General features: G+C 48.4%; 1 pseudogene; it reads left to right on the top strand.

Annotated features, from left to right (window-relative positions):
* Window positions 1-7,317: 7,317 nt before the first annotated feature.
* The window catches only part of LOC115134865 (IQ motif and SEC7 domain-containing protein 3-like), a 37,476-nt pseudogene continuing 21,565 nt past the window's right edge, over window positions 7,318-23,228 (top strand).

The raw sequence follows: 23,228 nt of genomic DNA on the forward strand, positions 1-23,228 counted from the left end.
AACATTATTAAAGGGACCATTGTTCAATGACTCTATGTACATAGTGCAACGGTCTCTAAAGTTTAGGGTAGAGTACCGGGTGGTAGCCGGCTGGTGACAGTGTCTGATGTTCAGGACAGAGGCCGGCTAGTGGTGACTGTTTAACAGTCTGATGGTCTGGAGATAGAATCGGTTTATCAGTCTCTCGGTCCCAGCATTGATGCACATGTACTTTCTCCACCATCTAGATTGTAGCAGGTGAACAGGCTGGGGTCTTTCATGAACTTCATGGCCTTCCTTTCCTGTAGATGTCCTGGAGGGCAGGCAGTGGGCCCCGGATGATGTGTTGGGCTGACTGCACCATCCTCTGGAAAGCCTTGCGGTTGCAGACGGTGCAATTGCTGTACCAGGCGGTGATACAGCCCGACAGGATGTTCTCAATGGTGCATCTGTAGAAGACACATTTCTTCAACCTCCTGATGTTGAAGAAGCACTGTTGCACCTTCTTCACCCTACTGTCTGTGTAAAGGGGGCATTTCAGGTCATCGGTGATTTGCACGCAGAGAAACTTTAAGCTTTTGACCCTCTCCGCTGCCGTCTCGTTGATGTGGATATGGGTGTGCACTGTGCTGTCTGCTGTAGTTCACGATCATCTTCTTCATTTTGTTGTTGTTGAGGGAGAGGTTTTTTTCCTGGGACCATTCCGCCATGGAACTCACCTCCTTCCTGTAGGCTGTCTCGTAATTGTTGGTAATCAGGCCTAACAATGTTGTGTCGTCAGCAAACTTGATGGTAAGCTTAACTTTCTGAACACTCGAGACGTGTAGTCCACTTGTCATTCCAATCTCCTTTGCATTAGCGTAGCCTCTTGTGTAGCCTGTCAACTATGTGTCTGTCTATCCCTGTTCTCTCCTCTCTGCACAGACCATACAAACGCTCCACACCGCGTGGCCGCGGCCACCCTAATCTGGTGGTCCCAGCGCGCACGACCCACGTGGAGTTCCAGGTCTCCGGTAGCCTCTGGAACTGCCGATCTGCGGCCAACAAGGCAGAGTTCATCTCAGCCTATGCCTCCCTCCAGTCCCTCGACTTCTTGGCACTGACGGAAACATGGATCTCCACAGACAACACCGCTACTCCTACTGCTCTCTCTTCGTCTGCCCACGTGTTCTCGCACACCCCGAGAGCTTCTGGTCAGCGGGGTGGTGGCACCGGGATCCTCATCTCTCCCAAGTGGTCATTCTCTCTTTCTCCCCTTACCCATCTGTCTATCGCCTCCTTTGAATTCCATGCTGTCACAGTTACCAGCCCTTTCAAGCTTAACATCCTTATCATTTATCGCCCTCCAGGTTCCCTCGGAGAGTTCATCAATGAGCTTGATGCCTTGATAAGCTCCTTTCCTGAGGACGGCTCACCTCTCACAGTTCTGGGCGACTTTAACCTCCCCACGTCTACCTTTGACTCATTCCTCTCTGCCTCCTTCTTTCCACTCCTCTCCTCTTTTGACCTCACCCTCTCACCTTCCCCCCCTACTCACAAGGAAGGAAATACGCTCGACCTCATCTTTACTAGATGCTGTTCTTCCACTAACCTCATTGCAACTCCCCTCCAAGTCTCCGACCACTACCTTGTATCCTTTTCCCTCTCGCTCTCATCCAACACTTCCCACACTGCCCCTACTCGGATGGTATCGCGCCGTCCCAACCTTCGCTCTCTCTCCCCGCTACTCTCTCCTCTTCCATCCTATCATCTCTTCCCTCTGCTCAAACCTTCTCCAACCTATCTCCTGATTCTGCCTCCTCAACCCTCCTCTCCTCCCTTTCTGCATCCTTTGACTCTCTATGTCCCCTATCCTCCAGGCCGGCTCGGTCCTCCCTCCCGCTCCGTGGCTCGACGACTCATTGCGAGCTCACAGAACAGGGCTCCGGGCAGCCGAGCGGAAATGGAGGAAAACTCGCCTCCCCTGCGGACCTGGCATCCTTTCACTCCCTCCTCTCTACATTTTCCTCTTCCCTCTCTGCTGCTAAAGCCACTTTCTACCACTCTAAATTCCAAGCATCTGCCTCTAACCCTAGGAAGCTCTTTGCCACCTTCTCCTCCCTCCTGAATCCTCCTCCCCCTCCCCCTCCTCCCTCTCTGCAGATGACTTCGTCAACCATTTTGAAAAGAAGGTCGACGACATCCGATCCTCGTTTGCTAAGTCAAACGACACCGCTGGTTCTGCTCACACTGCCCTACCCTGTGCTCTGACCTCTTTCTCCCCTCTCTCTCCAGATGAAATCTCGCGTCTTGTGACGGCCGGCCGCCCAACAACCTGCCCGCTTGACCCTATCCCCTCCTCTCTTCTCCAGACCATTTCCGGAGACCTTCTCCCTTACCTCACCTCGCTCATCAACTCATCCCTGACCGCTGGCTACGTCCCTTCCGTCTTCAAGAGAGCGAGAGTTGCACCCCTTCTGAAAAAACCTACACTCGATCCCTCCGATGTCAACAACTACAGACCAGTATCCCTTCTTTCTTTTCTCTCCAAAACTCTTGAACGTGCCGTCCTTGGCCAGCTCTCCCGCTATCTCTCTCAGAATGACCTTCTTGATCCATATCAGTCAGGTTTCAAGACTAGTCATTCAACTGAGACTGCTCTTCTCTGTATCACGGAGGCGCTCCGCACTGCTAAAGCTAACTCTCTCTCCTCTGCTCTCATCCTTCTAGACCTATCGGCTGCCTTCGATACTGTGAACCATCAGATCCTCCTCTCCACCCTCTCCGAGTTGGGCATCTCCGGCGAGGCCCACGCTTGGATTGCGTCCTACCTGACAGGTCGCTCCTACCAGGTGGCGTGGCGAGAATCCGTCTCCACACCACGTGCTCTCACCACTGGTGTCCCCCAGGGCTCAGTTCTAGGCCCTCTCCTATTCTCGCTATACATCAAGTCACTTGGCTCTTGGCTCTCTCTCAAGTCATAACCTCACATGGTCTCTCCTATCATTGCTATGCAGACGACACACAATTAATCTTCTCCTTTCCCCCTTCTGATGACCAGGTGGCGAATCGCATCTCTGCATGTCTGGCAGACATATCAGTGTGGATGACGGATCACCACCTCAAGCTGAACCTCGGCAAGACGGAGCTGCTCTTCCTCCCGGGGAAGGACTGCCCGTTCCATGATCTCGCCATCACGGTTGACAACTCCATTGTGTCCTCCTCCCAGAGCGCTAAGAACCTTGGCGTGATCCTGGACAACACCCTGTCGTTCTCAACTAACATCAAGGCGGTGGCCCGTTCCTGTAGGTTCATGCTCTACAACATCCGCAGAGTACGACCCTGCCTCACACAGGAAGCGGCGCAGGTCCTAATCCAGGCACTTGTCATCTCCCGTCTGGATTACTGCAACTCGCTGTTGGCTGGGCTCCCTGCCTGTGCCATTAAACCCCTACAACTCATCCAGAACGCCGCAGCCCGTCTGGTGTTCAACCTTCCCAAGTTCTCTCACGTCACCCCGCTCCTCCGCTCTCTCCACTGGCTTCCAGTTGAAGCTCGCATCCGCTACAAGACCATGGTGCTTGCCTACGGAGCTGTGAGGGGAACGGCACCTCAGTACCTCCAGGCTCTGATCAGGCCCTACACCCAAACAAGGGCACTGCGTTCATCCACCTCTGGCCTGCTCGCCTCCCTACCACTGAGGAAGTACAGTTCCCGCTCAGCCCAGTCAAAACTGTTCGCTGCTCTGGCCCCCCAATGGTGGAACAAACTCCCTCACGACGCCAGGACAGCGGAGTCAATCACCACCTTCCGGAGACACCTGAAACCCCACCTCTTTAAGGAATACCTAGGATAGGGTAAAGTAATCCTCTCACCCCCCTTAAAAGATTTAGATGCACTACTGTTCCACTGGATGTCATAAGGTGAATGCACCAATTTGTAAGTCGCTCTGGATAAGAGCGTCTGCTAAATGACTTAAATGTAAATGTAAATGTTGTTGCCTACCTTCACCACTTGAGGTCGGCCCTTCAGGAAGTCCAGGACCCTTTTGCACAGGGAGAGGTTCAGACCCAGGGTCCTGAGCTTAATGATGAGCTTGGAGGGTACTATGGTGATGAAGGCTGAATAGCATTCTTACATAGGTATTTCTCTTGTAAAGGTGGGATAGGGCAATGTGCAGTGCAATGGCGATTGCATAATCTGTGGCTCTGTTGGGGCGCAATCCATATTGTAGTGGGTCTAGGGTGTCAGGTAAGATGGAGGTGAAATGGTCCTTAACTAGCCTCTCAAAGCACATATGATTACAGAATTAAACTCCTACGGGGCGATAGTAATTTAGTTCAGTTACCTTCACTTTCTTGTGTACAGGAACAATAGTGGACATTTTGAAGCAAGTGGGGACAACAGACTGGGATAGTGAGAGATTGAATATGTAGGTAAACACTCCAGCCAGCTGGTCTGCGCATGCTCCGAGGACGCGGCTTGGGATGCAGTCTGGGTCAGTAGCCTAGCGAGGGTTAACATGCTTAAATGTCTTACTCACATCGGCCACAGAGATCGGGAGCACACCGTCCTTGTGAGTGGTGGGGCCCACGTCGGTGGCCCAATGTTGTTTTCCTTGAAGCAGGCAAAGGTTTTTAGCTTGTCCAGAAACGAGGTGTCGGTGTCCACGATGTGGCTGACTTTCCCTTTATAATCTGTGATTGTCTGTAGTCCCTGTCACACGCATCTCATGTCTGAGCCGTTGAATTGTGACTCCACGTTGTCTCTATGCTGAAGTTTTTCCACTTTGATTGCCTTGCGGAGGTCATAGTTGGTCTGATTGTACATGTTCATGTTCCTAGACACTTTGCCGTGGTTAAATGTGATGGTCCTCGTTTTCAGTTTTGCACAAATGATGCCATCAATCCACGGTTTCTAATCGTCACAGTATGAACCCAGAATGAACCCAGTGGACTGATGAACCCAGTCACCGAGTCAGTGTATACTTCGATAATATTCCCAGAGGCGACCTGGAACATATCCCAGTCCGCCTGATCAAAACAATCTTGAAGCATAGATTCCGATTGGTCAGACCTATGTTGAACAGTCCTTTCCACGGGTTCTTCCTGCCTAAGTTTCTGCCAATAAGGGGGAGCAGGTTAGAGGCGTGGTCAGATTTCCAGAAGGAAGGGTGGGGCATTGTAGCCGTCCCTGAAAGGAGAATAGCGATGACCAAGAACACTCTCGCCGTGAGTAGCAAAGGCCATGTGTTGATAGAATTTCTGGAGTGTTTTCCTCAGATTTCCTTTAATTAAGTCCCCAGCTACAATAAATGTGGCCTCAGGATATGTGGTTTACAGTTTGCACAAAGTCCAGTGTAGTTCTGGTGTCGACCACCAGATTTCTACAGAGCTCTCTCCCTCTGTGTGTGTGTGTGTGCGTGTGTGTGTGTGTGTGTATGTGTGTGTGTGTGTCTCTGTGTGTGTGTGTGTGTGTCTGTGTGTGTCTCTGTGTGTGTGTGTGTGTGTGTGTGTGTGTGTGTCTCTGTGTGTGTGTGTGTGTGTGTGTGTGTGTGTGTGTGTGTGTGTGTGTGTGTGTGTGTGTGTGTGTCAAATCAAATTTAATTATATTGGTCACATGCGCCGAATACAACAGGCGTAAAATTGACAGTGAATTGCTTACATACGAGCCCACTCCCAACAATGTAGAGTTAAAAAGTAAGAAAAAATATTTGCTAAAAAAAAAAAGGAAATAGTAACACAATAAAAATAATAATTAGACTATATAGAAGGAGTACTAGTACCGAGCCATTGTGCAGGGGTACGAGGTAGTTGAGGTAGTTGAGGTAATTGAGGTAATACAGTATGTACTTGTGGGTGGGGCTAAAAGCGACTAGGAAAGGAAGATATATAACAAACAGAGTAGCAACAGTGTATGTGCAGTCATATGTGCAGTGTGAAAGTGTGTCAGTGTTCGAGTGTTTGTGTGTGTGGCGTCAATATGCATGTGGGTGTGTGTTTTGTGTGTGTGAGCATGAGCAATATGCATGTGGGAGTGTGTGTGTGTGTGTGTGTTAGTGTAGTATGTGTGTGGGTAGAGTCTAATGAGTGTGCATAGAGCCAGTGTAAGGGAGTCAGTGCAAAACAATGAAGATAAATAAATAATAAAGGGGTCAATGTAAATAGTCCAGGTAACCATTTGATGAACTGTTTAGCAGTCTGATGGCTTCTGGGTAGAAGCTGTTCAGGTGCATTTGTGTCCCAGACTTGGCGCTCTGGTAGCAGAGAGAACAAACAGGTAGCAGAGAGAACAAACAGTCTATTACTTGGGTGGCTGGAGTCCTTGACAATCTGACACTGCCAGGTATTGACGTCCTGGATGGCAGGGAGTTCGGCCCTAGTGACATACTGTTTGGACCATGATAGGTCCCTAGTGATGTGGACACTAGGAACTTGAAGCTCTCGACCCGCTCCACTACAACCTCGTCCATGTGAATGGGGGTGTGTTCGGCCCTCATTTCCTATAGTCTAGTCCACGATAAACTCCTTTCTTGCCCACGCTGAGGGAGAGGTTGTTATCCTTGCACCACACTGCCAGTCTCCCTAGACTGTCTCATTGTCGTCAATGATCAGGTCTACCGCTGTCGTGTTGTCGGCAAACGTATTGGTGATGTTGGAATCGTGTGTAGTCACGCATTCATGGGTGAACAGGGAGTACAGGAGGGGACTGAGCTCGCAGCCTTGAGGGGCCCACGTGTTGATGGTCAGTGTGGTGGATGTGTTGTTGCCTCACCTCACCACCTGGGGCGGGCCGTCAGGAAGTCCAGGATCCAGTTGCAGAAGGAGGTGTTCAGTCCAAGGGTCCTTAGCTTAGTGATGAGCATGGAGGGCACTATGGTGTTGAACGCTGAGCTGTAGTCAATGAACAGCATTCTCACGTAGGTGTTCCTTTTGTCCAGGTGGGAAAGGGCAGTGTGGAGTGCAATAGAGATTGCGTCATCGGTGGATCTGTTGGGGCAGTATGCGAATTGGAGAGGGTCCATTGTGTCTGGGATGATGATGTTGATGAGAGCCATGACCAGCCTTTCAAAGCATTGCATGGCTACAGATGTGATTGCTACTGAGCGGTAGTGTGCGTTTGTGTGTGTGCGTGCGTGAGTACTTGTGTGTGTGATGGGCTATAGTGCGCAGACAGAGCATGTGTTACATAATTCATAATTCAGAAATAAGCCTACAGTAAATAACTACAGAGATACAGAGAGGAGAGTGTTAAACACACTAGGCTTGTGTGTGCGCTTGCGTGTGCGCATTCATGTGTGATGACGCCAGACACCCTTGCCCAACTCGCCTTGCGCCCCTCCTCCGGTCACATCTGGATCCTTCCATCATCAGCAGCAGTCAGCAGAGCTGTATCAGTGTCTGCGAGGGAGAGAGGAGAGAGAATCTCTTATCACGGGAAGACAGGAATATTTACATCAGATCATTGTCTCTTTTTCTGTCTCTCTCTCTCTCTCTCTCTCTCTCTCTCTCTCCCTTTCCATTTTGAAACGGAGTAGCCTATTCATCTGTCTCTTCGCTACCGATCATCTCAGAAACAGAACAGAGGATTAAAAACAGAAGAGAAGAGTAAAACAAAAGGAGAGACTAATGGAAGAATAAAAAGCAAAGGAGAGGAGAGGAGGAAGACCTCTCATCTCATTCATCTATTCTAGCAGGAAGAAGGAATTTAGGCTACCTCTCCTCTACACTTGATCATCTCTCTCTTTCTCTTTCTCCTTTTCTTTCTCCTATCTCTTTCTCTCTCTATGGTCATGGCTGTGCAGGGGACCAGCCTGCTAGAGAACCCAGTTCAGGCAGTTCTGTACCTTAGAGAACTGACCACTATTGTTCAGAACCAGCAGAGCCTCATCCAAACACAACGCCTGCGCATTGACGAACTGGACCGACGCGTGGGTGAGCTGCTTGGGGAGAACAGGAATCTGCGTGAAGCAAGAGGTGTACAACCTCACCATCATCACCCAGACCACAACCCGAGCCTTCATTGTCATCATCCTCAGCATCAACATCCGTACCCACAGGACACCGGTTCTCTGCCCGCCCAGCCCATGCCTGAGGTTCATCCTGCTGAGCCAGAAAAGTCCTCTCCTCAGCCCGCCAATCCGGAGGACATGCAGCTGGTACCGGCCCATTCCCAGCCACAGTCACTGAGTCCTTTGCAAGGCGAGGCCATCCTGGGTGAGGGGGAGGACAGCAGGACCAGCATGGGCTGCCACACACTGGTTCCCCTGGTTCCCCTAGCTCCCCTCACTCCTACCACTTTCTGTCGCTCGCTGGCTCTCACCAGGCAATCAGAGTGAGTCTGTTTACTATAGCCTTTATCATCGCGAACAAAATAAAGTGTGTGTGGCAACTCGAAAATGTCCAGTTTGTAAAATATAAGCCTGCCAGCCCTCTGAAGTTGGCTGTTACAACGGTAGGATCATCATGAGAGTGACGTGGAGAATTTACAGAAGCGGATTATTTGCCAAAATAGACCAAAACATGGGAGATTATATAACAAACAGCTGTGTGTGTGTGTGTGGTGTGTGTGTGTGCGTGCATGTGTATGTGTGCATGTGTGCGTGTGTGTGTGTGTTTGTTTGGAGGGATATGGCTCAAATGCATGCTGCACTCTTGGCAAAGAAACACTGCTTTGAAACCTGATTGAGGGGTCAGTTTTAAATATGAGACCGTAGGCCTAGTTGGATTGAATACAACTCTACAACTGCCAACTGTAATTGTTAAGAATAAATGCAGCCAGCTCTACTGTTATAGCTGTAGCAGCCCTCTCCATGGTTCTGAATCAATTTGAAAAAAAACCCACTTGTGTGTGTGTGGGAGTGTACTGTACGTCTGCATATGTATCCGTGTGTGTGTGTGTGTGTGTGTGTGTGATGCCCCCCCCCCCTCTGGGGAAAAGAACGGAGTAAAGAGGGAACAGAGGAGGGGAGAACAGAGGAATAAAATGCAAGATTGATGACGCTTGGCTGTGAGGAACAACCACAGTTCCATCAGGCTGGACCTGTGGACTCCTACTGATATTAGAGCTGTCTGTCTTTGGAAACCTAGAGGCTATGACATACAGGATATTCAGGAACTACAGTAGAAAATATCTATTTATATAGATATTTATATTTCTCTCTCTTCAACAACTACATCTATCCATATGACTGGCAATATTCTTCTCACATTACGCAGTGCACAAACTGTAATTTTTTTGTCACTCTTTTTTTTGCGGGGGGGATCGGCAGACTGTATAACATACTGTACATGCTGAAATAGGCTGTGTCTGTGTGTGTGTGTGTGTTGGTGGGGGGGCTGCACATGGGTCTGCCTATTGATGGGTCTGCCTATGAGAGTATCATTCCTCTCCCCCTATTTCTCCCCCCTCCTTCCTCCAGCTGATCCACACGTATCTGGCCCACTTAGCCCATGGAGCGAACTGTAATCACCTACTCTCTGGAGAGAGAGAGAGAGAGAGAGAGAGAGAGAGAGAGAGAGAGAGAGAGAGAGAGAGAGATGAGAAAAAGAGTAACTGTGTGTTCTGACCCCTCGCTCCTAGATTGTTAATAATGCGTATGAGAGTCTAGGCTAGGGCAATGGGGCTAGGTTAGAGAGAGAGATGGAGTGAGAGAGCAGAGAGAGAGAGAGAGAGAGAGAGAGAGAGAGAGAGAGAGAGAGAGAGAGAGAGAGAGAGAGAGAGAGAGATGAGAAAAAGAGGAACTGTGTGTTCTGACCCCTCGCTCCTAGATTGTTAATAATGCGTATGAGAGTCTAGGCTAGGGCAATGGGGCTAGGTTAGAGAGAGAGATGGAGTGAGAGAGCAGAGAGAGAGAGAGAGAGAGAGAGAGAGAGAGAGAGAGATGGAGTGAGAGAGCAGAGAGAAGGAGAGAGAGAGAGAGAGAGAGAGAGAGAGAGAGAGAGAGAGAGAGAGAGATGGAGTGAGAGAGCAGAGAGAAGGAGAGAGAGCAGAGGGAGACATGTCATGTTAAAATATTAATCTGCTCTCTGTATTAGAGATGTAACGGCTGAGATGTGTGTTTGTGTTAGTGTTGTACAGACAGAGAGGTGACCTTGCTATGGCCAATAGAGACAGACAGAGAATTCCACTGTTACCAGGTCCCTGCTGGTCCTATAAGTTTTTTTGTAAGCAGCTGGGATTGAACTCTTCCTAAAACAGTTCATGAAAAATGCTTGCATGCATCAAAGCAGGACATTACATTTGTCAGAGCTCGGGAAAAGCCCAAGTCATTTGCCAGGACATTGGTCTCCTCGTGACAGCAGAAGGCTGGCAGTTGAAGGTCAACTTCGGGAGGCAGCTCAGGTTTCCATACATCATCACAACAACTAATCTGATGTTGAGAGACCTGAAACACCCCAGACCCCAAAATACATCACTGATGACTTAGGTCGAGCTAACTCTTCTGACTATCTTTCTCAAGCCATATATCATGACATTGTTATGACAATGTTTGGCATGGCAACAAGAGAACACTGCAAATTTGTGTGTGTGTGCATGTGTATTTGTGTGAGACAGAGAGAGAGAGAGAGAGAAACCATCTGTCTGTATTTGTTAAATATGTCCGATAGCTGAATTCTGTTTCTGTTGTTTTAAGGTTTGTGTGTGTGTGCATGTGTGTGTGTGTGTGTTGAGAGAATTTGGTTTTGAGCCAACTCGGCTGTTTTAGAGTAAAGAAACAGTCACACTATACCCCTCCTTTTCCCCCTTTCCCCTCACTCCTATCTCCTCTGCCCTCTCTCCTCTCTTTGTCCTCTATCCCTCTACAGGAGTCAGACAATACTACATCAGTTCTGTTGTCCTGCTCCAGAGGCTCCAGAGGCTGCTCTCACTGGCTCCTCCAGGTAAGGTTGTGGCTTCCACACTCTGAAAACACTCCATCTAGATAGTTTTTTTCTCTCTGCCTCTTCCTCTGTGACTGTCTGTTTTTCCATATATTTTTTCCTTCCATCTGCCCCCTCTTGTCCTCTCGCTCTCTTTCACATCTCTCACTCTTTCTTTCTTTCTTTCTTTCTTTCTCTCTCTCTCTCTCTCTCTCTCTCTCTCTCTCTCTCTCTCTCTCTCTCTCTCTCGCATCTCTCACTCCTTCTCTCTCCCTCTCTCTCTCTCTCTCTCTCTCTCTTTTTCTCTCTAGCTCTCTTTTTCTCCCTCTCTTGCTTTCTCTCTCTTGCTTTCTCTCTCTCCTTCTCTGTCTGTCTGTGTGTGTCTCTCTCTCCTTTGATTTTCCCTCTCTCCAGTCTATCCTGCAGTGCCATTACTGATTCTCTCAGCAGGGCTATCTAATGGCTCTGTCATTTTCCCCCCATGGAACTCCCTTCAGTGTGTGTGTGTGTGTGTGTGTGTGTGTGTGTGTGTGTACATGTCTGTGTGTGTGTGTGTGTGTGTGTGTGTGTGTGTACATGGAAATGCCTGTGTGTGTGTGCATGTACATGGAAATGTCTGTGTGTGTGTGCATGGACATGTCTGTGTCTATGTGTGTGTGCATGGTCATGTCTGTGTGTGTGTGTGTGTGCATGGACATGTGTGTGTGTGTGTGTGTGTGTGTGTGTGTGTGTGTGTGTGTGTGTGTGTGTGTGTGTGTGTGTGTGTGTGTGTGTGTGTGTGTGTGTGTGTGCATGGACATGTCTGTGTGTGTGTGCTAGTAAAAGTGCTACCAGTGACTGATTCAACCTAAAGCTCTGTAGCCCTCAGGAGGTTGGAGGGAGCAGGGCAATGTTGTCATTACATATGATGTTTTATTTATTTCACCTTTATTTAACCAGGTAGGCTAGTTGAGAACAAGTTCTCATTTACAATTGCGACCTGGCCAAGATAAAGCTAAGCAGTCCGATACATACAACGACACAGAGTTACACATGGAGTAAAACAAACATACAGCCAATAATACAGTAGAAACAAGTCTATATACGATGTGTATACGAAGGCAAAAAATGGCCATGGTGGCAAAGTAAATACAATATAGCAAGTAAAACACTGGAATGGTAGATTTGCAGTGGAAGAATGTGCAAAGTAGAAATAAAAATAACGGGGTGCAAAGGAACAAAATAAATAAATAAATAAAATAAAATAAAATAAATACAGTAGGGAAAGAGGTAGTTGTTTGGGCTAAATTATAGGTGGGCTATGTACAGGTGATGTCTTTGATGTCTTTGAGGTGGGAGTAGAGACAGTGTTTCAAATCCACATACACACATGTACACATGTACAGTATACCTACAAAGACGTCACCCATTAACATGGTGACCCGTATAAATAAGTCTCACATACTGTACTGTGACTGTACAAAGTGTGTGTGTGTGTGTGTGTGTGTGTGTGTGTGTGTGTGTGTGTGTGTGTGTGTGTGTGTGTGTGTGTGTGTGTGTGTGTGTGTGTGTGTGTGTGTGTGTGTGTGTTTTAGCATGTTCACATGTGTGTGTCCCCTGTAAGTCCAGATAGACAGGGGAGTTTCTCAGAGTGGAAGTTAGTCTAAACAGTATTCACAAAGTATTCACCCACAGTTCAGAGCGGTTTTGCCTGTTGGTAAATAGAGGTAAAGGTGTAGAGGCAGACATAACCTTTAGAGATAGCTCAATATATACTGATCATACCACAGCTGACTGTATTGGCCTTGTGGTTGCATGTTATATTCATGTTCATGTGTGAGTGAGCTTGTGTATGTTTGTAAAGGTGTGTGTGTGTCCTCTGACTGTGGGTGTCTGTACGGTGATGTGAGATGACAGATGTTCATTTCTCCTTCACTGTGACATTAGAGGAGGCGGAGAAACCAGTTTGTGTGTGTGTGTGTGTGTATTTCGACCCTTCCCACAGGGCACGTACGTCAATTCAACGTCTATTCGACACTGGATCAACGTAATTGAATTGAAATGACGTGGAAACAATGTTGGTTCAACCAGTGGGATAGGTCTTCTTCAGACATTCATATTCCAGGTGTGGGTGAAAAGTCCTATATATTGGTGCAGTGCTCAGTGACTTCACATCCTAAAACAGGAGGTCAAAAAACAATATAGGTTCACAGAATCAACATTAAATCAATCAAAATATATAACCATACATGAGGAATGTGATACATGTTTACAATTATATACAGTACCAATTAAAATGTTTGGACACACCTAGTCACTCAAGGTTTTTTAAATATTTTTTATTATTTTATACATTGTAGAATAATAGTGAAGACATCAAAACTATGAAATAACACATATGGAATCATGTAGTAACCAAACAATTGTTAAACAAATCTAAATATATTTTATATTTGAGATTCTTCAAAGTAGCCACCCTTTGCCTTGATGACAGCTTTGCACACTCTTGGCATTCCCTCAACCAGCTTCATTAGGTAGTCACCTGGAATGCATTTCAATTAACAGGTTAAAAGATAATTTGTGGAATTAATTTCCTTCTTAATGCTTTTGAGCCAATCAGTTGTGTTGTGAGGGGAGGGGTATATGGAAGATAGCCCTACTTGGTAAAAGACCAAGTCCATATTATGGCAGGAACAGCTCAAATAAGCAAAGAGAAATGACAGTTCATCATTACTTTAAGACATGAAGGTCAGTCAATGTGGAAAATCTCAAGAACTTTGAAAGTTTCTTCAAGTGCAGTCACAAAAACCATCAAGCAGTATGATGAAACTGGCTCTCATGAGGACCGCCACAAGAGTTACCTCTGCTGCAGAGAATAAGTTCAGTAGAGTTACCTGCCTCAGAAATTGCAGCGCGAAATAAATGCTTCACAGAGTTCAAGTAACAGATACATGTCAACATCAACTGTTCAGAGGAGACTGCGTGAATCAGGACATTATGGTCGAATTGCTGCAAAGAAACCATTACATTACATTTACATTTAAGTCATTTAGCAGACGCTCTTATCCAGAGCGACTTACAAATTGGTGCATTCACCTTATGACATCCAGTGGAACAGCCACTTTACAATAGTGCATCTAAATCTTTTAAGGGGGGGGGGTGAGAAGGATTACTTTATCCTATCCTAGGTATTCCTTAAAGAGGTGGGGTTTCAGGTGTCTCCGGAAGGTGGTGATTGACGTGGCGGACTCCTGCCGCAAAACCTGAACCTATTGGGGAGGGTCTGGGTGGGCATCTGTCTGCGGTGGCGGCTCTGGTGCTCGACATGGCCCCCACTTCACCATAGTCTTAGTCCGCTTCATTGTCTGCCTCTGTGGCCTCCTAACCACGGCGACCCTTCTACATGACCCCACTGGACAGAGGGGCAGCTCGGGACAGAGGGGCAGCTCGGGACAGAGGGGCAGCTCCGTACTGGCTGACGACTCTGGCAGATCCTGGCTGACTGGCGTCTCTGGCAGATCCTGGCTGAATGGCGGCACTGGCAGATCCTGGCTGACTGGCGGAACTGGCAGATCCTGGCTGACTGGCGGCACTGGCGGATCCTGGCTGACTGGCGGCACTGGCGGATCCTGGCTGACTGGGGGGCTAGAGAGACCGGGCAGGCACCGTGTTATGCTGTGAAGCGCACGGTGTCCCCAGTGCGGGTGCATAGCCCGGTGCGGTACATACCAGCTCCGCGCATCGGCTGGGCTAGAGTGGGCATCGAGCCAAGTGCCATGAAGCCGGCTCTACGCATCTGGTCTCCAGTGCGTCTACTTGGGCCTGCTTAAATGGCACCAGCCTTGCGCATGGTGTCCCCGGTTCGCCTGCATAGCCCAGTGCGGGCTATTCCACCTCGCCGCACTGGCACTGGCGACCGGGAGCATTCAACCAGGTAAGGTTGGGTAGGCTCGGTGCTCAAGAGCTCCAGTGCGCCTGCACGTCCGGTCTATCCGGTACCACCTCCACGCACCAGCCCTCCGGTGGCAGCCCCCCCGCACCAGGCTGTCTCTCCGTCTCATCCCTACAGGTGCTCCCACGTGTCCAGTGCTGCCGGAGCCTTCCTCCTCTCCAGCGCTGCCAGAGTCTCCCGCCTGTCCAGTGCTGCCAGAGCCTTCCTCCTCTCCAGCGCTGCCGGAGTCTCCCGCCTGTCCAGCGCTACCGGAGCCTTCCTCCTCTCCAGCGCTGCCGGAGTCTCCCGCCTGTCCAGCGCCGCCTGAGCCGACTTCATGGCACTTGGCTCGATGCCCACTCTAGCCCGGCCGATACACGGAACTGGTATGTACGCACCGGGCTATGCACCCGCACTGGGGACACCGTGCGCTTCACAGCATAACACGGTGCCTGCCCGGTCTCTCTAGCCCCCCGGTAAGCACAGGAAGTTGGCGCAGGTCTCCTACCTGGCTTCGCCATACTTCCTGTGTTCCCCCCCCAATAAATCTTTGGGGCTGACTCTCGGGCTTCCATCCACGCCGCCGTGCTGCCCCCTCATACCAGCGCCTCTCCGCCTTCCCCGCCTCCAGCTCTTCTTTGGGGCGGCGATATTCTCCTGGCTGTGCCCAGGGTCCTTTTCCGTCCAATTCCTCCTCCCATGTCCAGTCCTCCTTGCGCTGCTCCTGCTGCCGCTTCCTGTCACCACACCGCTTGGTCCTGTTGTGGTGGGTGGTTCTGTCACGGGTTTCTTCCTGGGAAGGAGAGGAGGACCAAAATGCAGCGCGGTAGTTGTCCATGGTTTTTTAATTAGAAAACTGAACATGAACACATAACCAAAACAAGAAAGTGAAAACCCGAAAACAGTCCCGTGTGGCACAAACACTAACACAGGAAACAACCACCCACAAAACCCAACACAAAACAGGCTACCTAAATATGGTTCCCAATCAGAGACAATGACTAACACCTGCCTCTGATTGAGAACCATATCAGGCCAAACATAGAAATAGACAAACTAGACACACAACATAGAATGCCCACTCAGATCACACCCTGACCAAACAAAACATAGAAACATACAAAGCAAACTATGGTCAGGGTGTGACAGGCAGGCAGGCTCGAGGTCAGGGCAGGCAGTATGGCCAGGCAGGCGGTTTCAGAGTCAAGGCTGGCAAGGGTCAAAACCGGGAGGACTAGCAAAAGAGAAACAAGAACAAGCAGGAGCACGGAAAAACACACAGGTTGACTTGACAAGACAAGACAAATTGGCAACAGACAAACAGGGAACACCGGAATAAATACCCAGGGACTAATGACAAAGACTGGTGAAACAGATCAGGGCGTGACAACAATATTCCCTTCAGGTAAAAACAGCAGTTTGGACATAGAACTATAGAAAAGGTTTCAAATCAAACTCCTCATTCAGGCCAAGATACGGGACAGTGTGTTGACCCTGTGGATCCAGAAAGATTTCCTTTGAAGTAGTTTCCTCCCAATGTCCCCTCCCCTGCATGACATCTTAACCCTTTCTATCCCAATGTATCTCAGAGAACTAATAGGGTGTCAGGTTTGAGCAAAATGAACGGCAACAGGGTTTATGTACAGTGCATGACTTTTTCCACATTTTGTTACAGCCTTATTCTAAAATTGATTACATTGTTTTCCCCCTCATCAGTCTACTCACAATACCCCATAGTGACAAAGCAAAAACAGTTTTTTTTTTTTTTTAATGTTGGTATTCAAACCCTTTACTCAGTACTTTGTTGAAGTGCCTTTGGCAGCGATTACAGCCTTGAGTCTTCTTGGGTATGGTGCTAAAAGCTTGGCACACCTGTATTTGCGAAGTTTGCCTTGGCTGTGTGCTTAGGGTTGTTGTCCTGTTGGAAGGTAAACCTTTGCCCCCGTCTGAGGTCTTGAGCGCTCTGGAGTAGGTTTTCATCACGGATCTCTCCGTTCATCTTTCCCTCAACCCTGACTAGTCTCCCGCTGAACAATATCCCCACAGCAAGATGATGCCATCACCATGCTTCACCGTAGAGATGGTGCCAGGTTTCCTCCAGATGTGACGCTAGGCATTCAGGCCAAAGAGTTCAATGTTGGTTTCATCACACCAGATAATCATGTTTCCCATGGTCTGAGAGTCCTTTAGGTGCCTTTTGACAAACTCCAAGCGGACTGTCTATATGCCCTTCACTGAGGAGTGGCTTCCGTCTGGCCACTCTACCATAAAGGCCTGATTGGTAGAGTGCTGCAGAGATGGTTTTCCTTCTGGAAGGTTCTTCCATCTCTACAGAGGAACTCTGGAGCTCTGCCAGAGTGACCATTGGATTCTTGATCACCTCCCTGACCAAGGCCCTTCTCCCCCGATTGCTCAGTTTGGCCAGGCGGCCAGCTCTAGAAAGAGCCTATGTGGATCCAAACTTCTTCCATTTAAGAATGATGGAGGCCACTGTGTTCTTGGGGACCTTCAATGCTGCAGACATTTTTTGGTACCCTTCCCCAGATCTGTGCCTTGACACAATCCTGTCTCGGAGCTCTACGGACAATTCCTTCAACCTCATGGTTTTTGCTTAGTTTTTGCTCTGACATGCACTGTCAATTGTGGGACCTTATATAGATACGTGTGTGCAATTCCAAGTCATGTCCAATAAATAGAATTTACTACACAATTTACCACAGTTGTAGAAACATCTCAATGATGATCTATGGAAACAGGATGCACCGAAGCTCAATTTCGAGTCTCATAGTAAAGGGTCTGAAAACGTATGTACTGTATATAAGGTAGTTAAAAAAATCAATAATAATAATTTCTTAACAAACTGTTTTCGCTTCCTCATTAGGGGGGTATTGTGCGTAGATTGATGAGGATTAAAAAAAATCTATTTTAGAATAAGACTGTAACGTAACAAAATGTGGAAAAAGGGAAGGGGTCTGAATACTTCCCAAATGCACTGTATATACACTATATATACAAACTAGTGGATTCGGCTATTTCAGCCACACCAGTTACTGACAGGTGTATAAAATTGAACACACAGCCATGTATTCTGCATAGACAAACATTGGCAGTACAATGGCCTTACTGAGAAGCTTAGTGACTTTCAACGTGGCACCGTCATAGGATGCCACCTTTCCAACAAGTCAGTTCGTCAAATTTCTGCCCTGCTAGAGCTGCCTCGGTCAACGGTAAGTGCTGTTATTGTGAAGTGGAAACGTCTAGGAGCAACAACAGCTCAGCCGTGAAGTGGTAGAGCTCACAGAACAGGACGGCCGAGTGCTGAAGCACGTAGTGCGTTAATATCGCCTGTCCTCGGTTGCAACACTCACTACTGAGATCCAAACTGCTTCTGGAAGCAACGTCAGCCTAAGATCACCGTTCGCAATGCCAAGCATCGGCATTAGACTCTGGAGCAGTGGAAACTCGTTCTCTGGAGCGCATAGCACCCCCTGAAAAATAATAATAATAATAAAAATAATGAAACAATATATATATACTGTATATTTTTGTTAAAAATATATTTTTTACAAAACTAGTGCACTGGTTCTTTAATAGTCCTGTGCTAGCGGACTGCAGCGAGGGTATGGTGGTGTTTTTAATAGAGTTGTTAATAAAAGGTAGCCTCCAGCACGTGCAAACACACACACATATACGGAGATAGAGAAAGAGAGAGACACGTACAGTACACACACACACACACATACGGAGATAGTAAAAGAGAGAGACACGTACAGTACACAAACACACACACACACACACACACACACACACACACACACACACACACACACACACACACACACACATACATACGGAGATAGAGATAGAGAAAGAGAGATACAAGTACAGTACACACACACACACACACACACACACACACACACACACACACACACACACACACACACACACACACACACACACACACGGAGATAGAGATAGAGAAAGAGAGAGACAAGTACAGTACACACACACACACACACACACACACACACACACACACACACACACACACACACACACACACACACACACACACACAACACAAACAGGCAGTGTTAGCTGAATAGTAGAACCAGAGAGGAACATTAATGATGTAGTCATTATTTAAACATTACCAGTCTTTGCTTTTATACAGTAGCTGTGGTTTTAGAGCTGGCTTATATAACAACTGGTAGACTTAGCAAGTAGGTTAAAACACACACACACATACAGTACATACACACATACACACGTTATCCCAGGCGTTGAAGGTGAGTGTTGTTGTTTCCATAGTGATGGGCAGCTGCTGGGTCTGGAGGGCGGGACTTCCTCCAGCAGAAAGGAAGGAGAGGGGTCAGTAGGTGTGGCTCGTAGAGAAGGACCCAGCGACTATGAACTTGCCCTGGAGAACAAGACCAAACAGGTGTGTGTGTGTGTGTGCAGAGGCATACAGGTGGGTTTGTGGGTTTGTGTTTCTGTGTGTATATGATACTGTACTCTTGATGAGAGAGAAAGAGAGAGTCAGACAGAGAGAGAATAAAGTAAGAAAGAGAGGACACCAGCCCTTCCATCTCACGGGTAACAGGAACATGGGGGATGATGGGTTGTCATGGTAACAGCTAATAGCTCCTGCTGACTGCAGAATATGTCTTTATATTGCACAGAGAAGTGCCAAATGGACCACGCTGTGTGTGTGTCTTTCTCTCTCTGTCCTTATTCTCTGTCCTTATCCTCTCCCCCTTATTCTCTGCTTCTCCTTCCCACTCTTCCACTCCCCCCTCTTTATCTGAGCCTCAGAAGAAGTAAAAGGGGATTACTTGTCTTCTGTTCGCTTTCTGTTTGAGACACAGTGATGTAGTGATAGGTGTATCTGGTAGAAAGGTATTGGAGTTTGGTGAGAGGGTGTGTTGTACTGTTTTCAGAGAGGAGAGCTTGTCCCACTTTTCTTTTATATTTGGAGAAACATCCATTTTAACAACCGGAGGCTTTTAGCATTGTTCTGTTAAGACTACAATATTTCCCCCAAAAACCTTGCCAACGATATTTTTCTCTCTACTCTCTCTTCTTTTCTCCCCCCCTCTGTCTGTAGATAGAGGAGTTGGAGCTGAGGTACGGTGGTCACCTGGTGTCGCGGCGCGCTGCGTGTCGTATTCAGACAGCGTTCCGTCAGTACCAGCTCAGTAAGAATTTCCAGAAGATCCGGAACTCTTTGTCAGAGAGCAAGTTGCCACGCCGCATCTCCCTGCGCCGGCCCAACCCCAGCCGGGGCCAGAACCCCACCCAGCGACACAGCTTCCTGTTAGAGAGTGGGGGCCCACCATTGCGCCCCAAAACACCCCCACCACCCCCCTCACGCTCCACCTCCCTGCCGCCCTCAGCCTCCCCTGCCATGGGCCCTGGCCCCTCGCTCACACAGCTGGAGGACTGCTTCTCAGAGCAGGTGGGCTTTATGTAACACTAGCATAGCCTAGCATCATAATAGTTTGCCTTTACAGTGAGCCTAGTGTTTCATCATAATACAGCTTAAAGGTCTTCCTATAACTAGTATTATGATTCTTATTCCAGGTACGCTCGCTGGCCCATTCGATAGACGAGGCCCTGCGTGGGTGGAGCCTGTCGGAGGGGGTTGAGGGGGGGACAGGAGGGCTGCTGATGGACCCCGAGGCATTTCGGGCGGCTGGTCAGAGTGCCTGCATGCCTCGCAGTGCCAGCTCCCTGCTCATGGCCTTCAGAGATGTCACCGTTCACATCGACACCAACAACTACACTGTCTCCACAACTACCACCTCCACTACCACCACTACCCACGGCAACACAGGGACAGGGGCGGGAGGAAGCAGGCAAGCCTCAATGGAAGGGGGAGGGGGAGAGGGGGTGGAGGGGTAGGGAGAGAAACAACAACCTCCCAGCTGGGGGGTGAGAAAGAGTTCCCTGCCCCCCCTCCCAGTGAGGAATTGTTGAAGGGAGGAGGGTTGAGGATGGAGTCAACTATGACAGGGCAGGGGAGAGAGTTGGGGGGGCAGAGTGGCTCAGAGATACTCAGTTCCACCTCTACCTCCACCTTGGCCCAGTCTAACCAGTATACCACTCAGTCCTCCTATCCCCAGTACCACCATTATTCCACATACCCCCAGGCCCATCACCCCCAATCCCAGCCAGGGTCCCAGTCAGTCAGGGACCCCACCACTGAGGCCCTCCAGGCCCTGGTCCTCTCTTTGCCCAGAGACCGATGCCAGGACCCTGCCTCCTGCCGATCCCCCACACTCTCCACTGACACACACCGCAAACGACTCTACCGCATCGGACTCAACCTCTTCAACGTGTAAGTACGCACGCACACACACACACACACACACACACACACACACACACACACACACACACAAACACGCACATTATACACCTTATAATGTAGCAAGATGTCGCCGAAAGAGATGGTCGCCTCGCTTCAGGTCCTTAGAAAACTATGCAGTTATTTGTTTTTTTAATGTATTATTTCTTACATTGTTAGCCCAGAAAATCTCAACTGTTATTACATACAGCCAGGAAGAACAATTGAATATAAAAGCTTACCAACTTACCAACATTACGACCAGGAATACGTCTTTCCCGGATCCTTTGTTCGAAACTCCACCCTGAACATGGGATCTTATCCCAGAGGCCGACCCAAAACAACGCAGTCGCTGCAGGAGAGGTAGACGGAGCAGCCTACTGGTCAGACTCAGAAGGCAAGCACACCATCCACCGCATCTGAGCATATTACTCGCCAATGTCCAATCTCTAGATAACAAGGTAAACAAAATTAGGGCACGACTTGCCTTCTAGAGAGACACCAGAAATTGTAACGTTCTCTGTTTCACGGAAATATGGCTCACTCGGTTATGTTGTCAGAGTCGGTACAGCCACCTGGTTTCTTCATGCAATCGCACTGACAGAAACAAATATCTCTCTGGTAAAAAGAAGGGCAGGGGTGTATGCCTTATGATTAACTCATGGTGTAATCACAACAACATACAGGAACTCTAGTCCTCTTTTGTTCACCTGAACTAGAATTCCTTACAATCAAATGCTGACCGCGTTATCTTCCAAGAGAATCCTCTTCGATTATAGTCACAGCCGTGTATATCCCCCCCAAGCAGATACCTCGTCGGCTCTGAAAGAACTTCACTGGACTCTTTGTAAACTGGAAACCATACATCCTGAGGCTGCATTTATTGTAGCTGGGGATTTTAACAAAGCTAACCTGAGAACAAGACTTCCTAAATTCTATCAGCATATCGATTGAGCATTCTGGATCATGGCTACTCTAATTTCCGCGATGCATACAAAGCCTTCCCCCGCTCTGCCTTTGGCAAATCTGACCATGACTCCATTTGTTGTCCCAGCCTATAGACAGAAACTAAAACAGGAAATACCGTGCTATAGGTCTATCCATCGCTGGTCTGACCAATCGTGAATCCATTCTTCAAGATTGCTTTGATCACGTGGACTGTGATATGTTCTGGATAGCCTCAGACAATAACATTGATGTATACGCTGACTCGGTGAGCAAGTTTATTACGAAGTGCATCGGAGATGTGGTACCCACTGTGACTATTAAAACCTTTCCTAACCAGAAACTGTGGATTCCCTAAATTTTATCAGCATATCGATTGCGCAACCAGGGGTGGTAAAACCTTGGATCATTGTTACTCTAACTTCCGCGACGCATATAAGGCCCTGCCCCGCCCCCCTTTCGGAAAAGCTGACCACGACTCCATTTTGTTGATCCCTGCCTACAGACAGAAACTTAAACAAGAGGCTCCCACGCTGAGGTCTGTCCAACGCTGGTCCGACCAAGCTGACTCCACACTCCAAGACTGCTTCCATCACGTGGACTGGGACATGTTTCGTATTGCGTCAGATAACAATATTGACGAATACGCTGATTCGGTGTGCGAGTTCATTAGAACGTGCGTTGAAGATGTCGTTCCCATAGCAACGATAAAAACATTCCCTAACCAGAAACCGTGGATTGATGGCAGCATTCGCGTGAAACTGAAAGCGCGAACCACTGCTTTTAATCAGGGCAAGGTGTCTGGTAACATGACCGAATACAAACAGTGCAGCTATTCCCTCCGCAAGGCTATCAAACAAGCTAAGCGTCAGTACAGAGACAAAGTAGAATCTCAATTCAACGGCTCAGACACAAGAGGCATGTGGCAGGGTCTACAGTCAATCACGGACTACAAGAAGAAACCCAGCCCAGTCACGGACCAGGATGTCTTGCTCCCAGGCAGACTAAATAACTTTTTTGCCCGCTTTGAGGACAATACAGTGCCACTGACACAGCCTGCAACGAAAACATGCAGTCTCTCCTTCACTGCAGCCGAGGTGAGTAAGACATTTAAACGTGTTAACCCTCGCAAGGCTGCAGGCCCAGACGGCATCCCCAGCCGCGCCCTCAGAGCATGCGCAGACCAGCTGGCCGGTGTGTT

This window comes from Oncorhynchus nerka, linkage group LG9a (genome assembly GCF_034236695.1).
Source record: "Oncorhynchus nerka isolate Pitt River linkage group LG9a, Oner_Uvic_2.0, whole genome shotgun sequence".
Lineage (NCBI taxonomy): Eukaryota > Metazoa > Chordata > Actinopteri > Salmoniformes > Salmonidae > Oncorhynchus > Oncorhynchus nerka.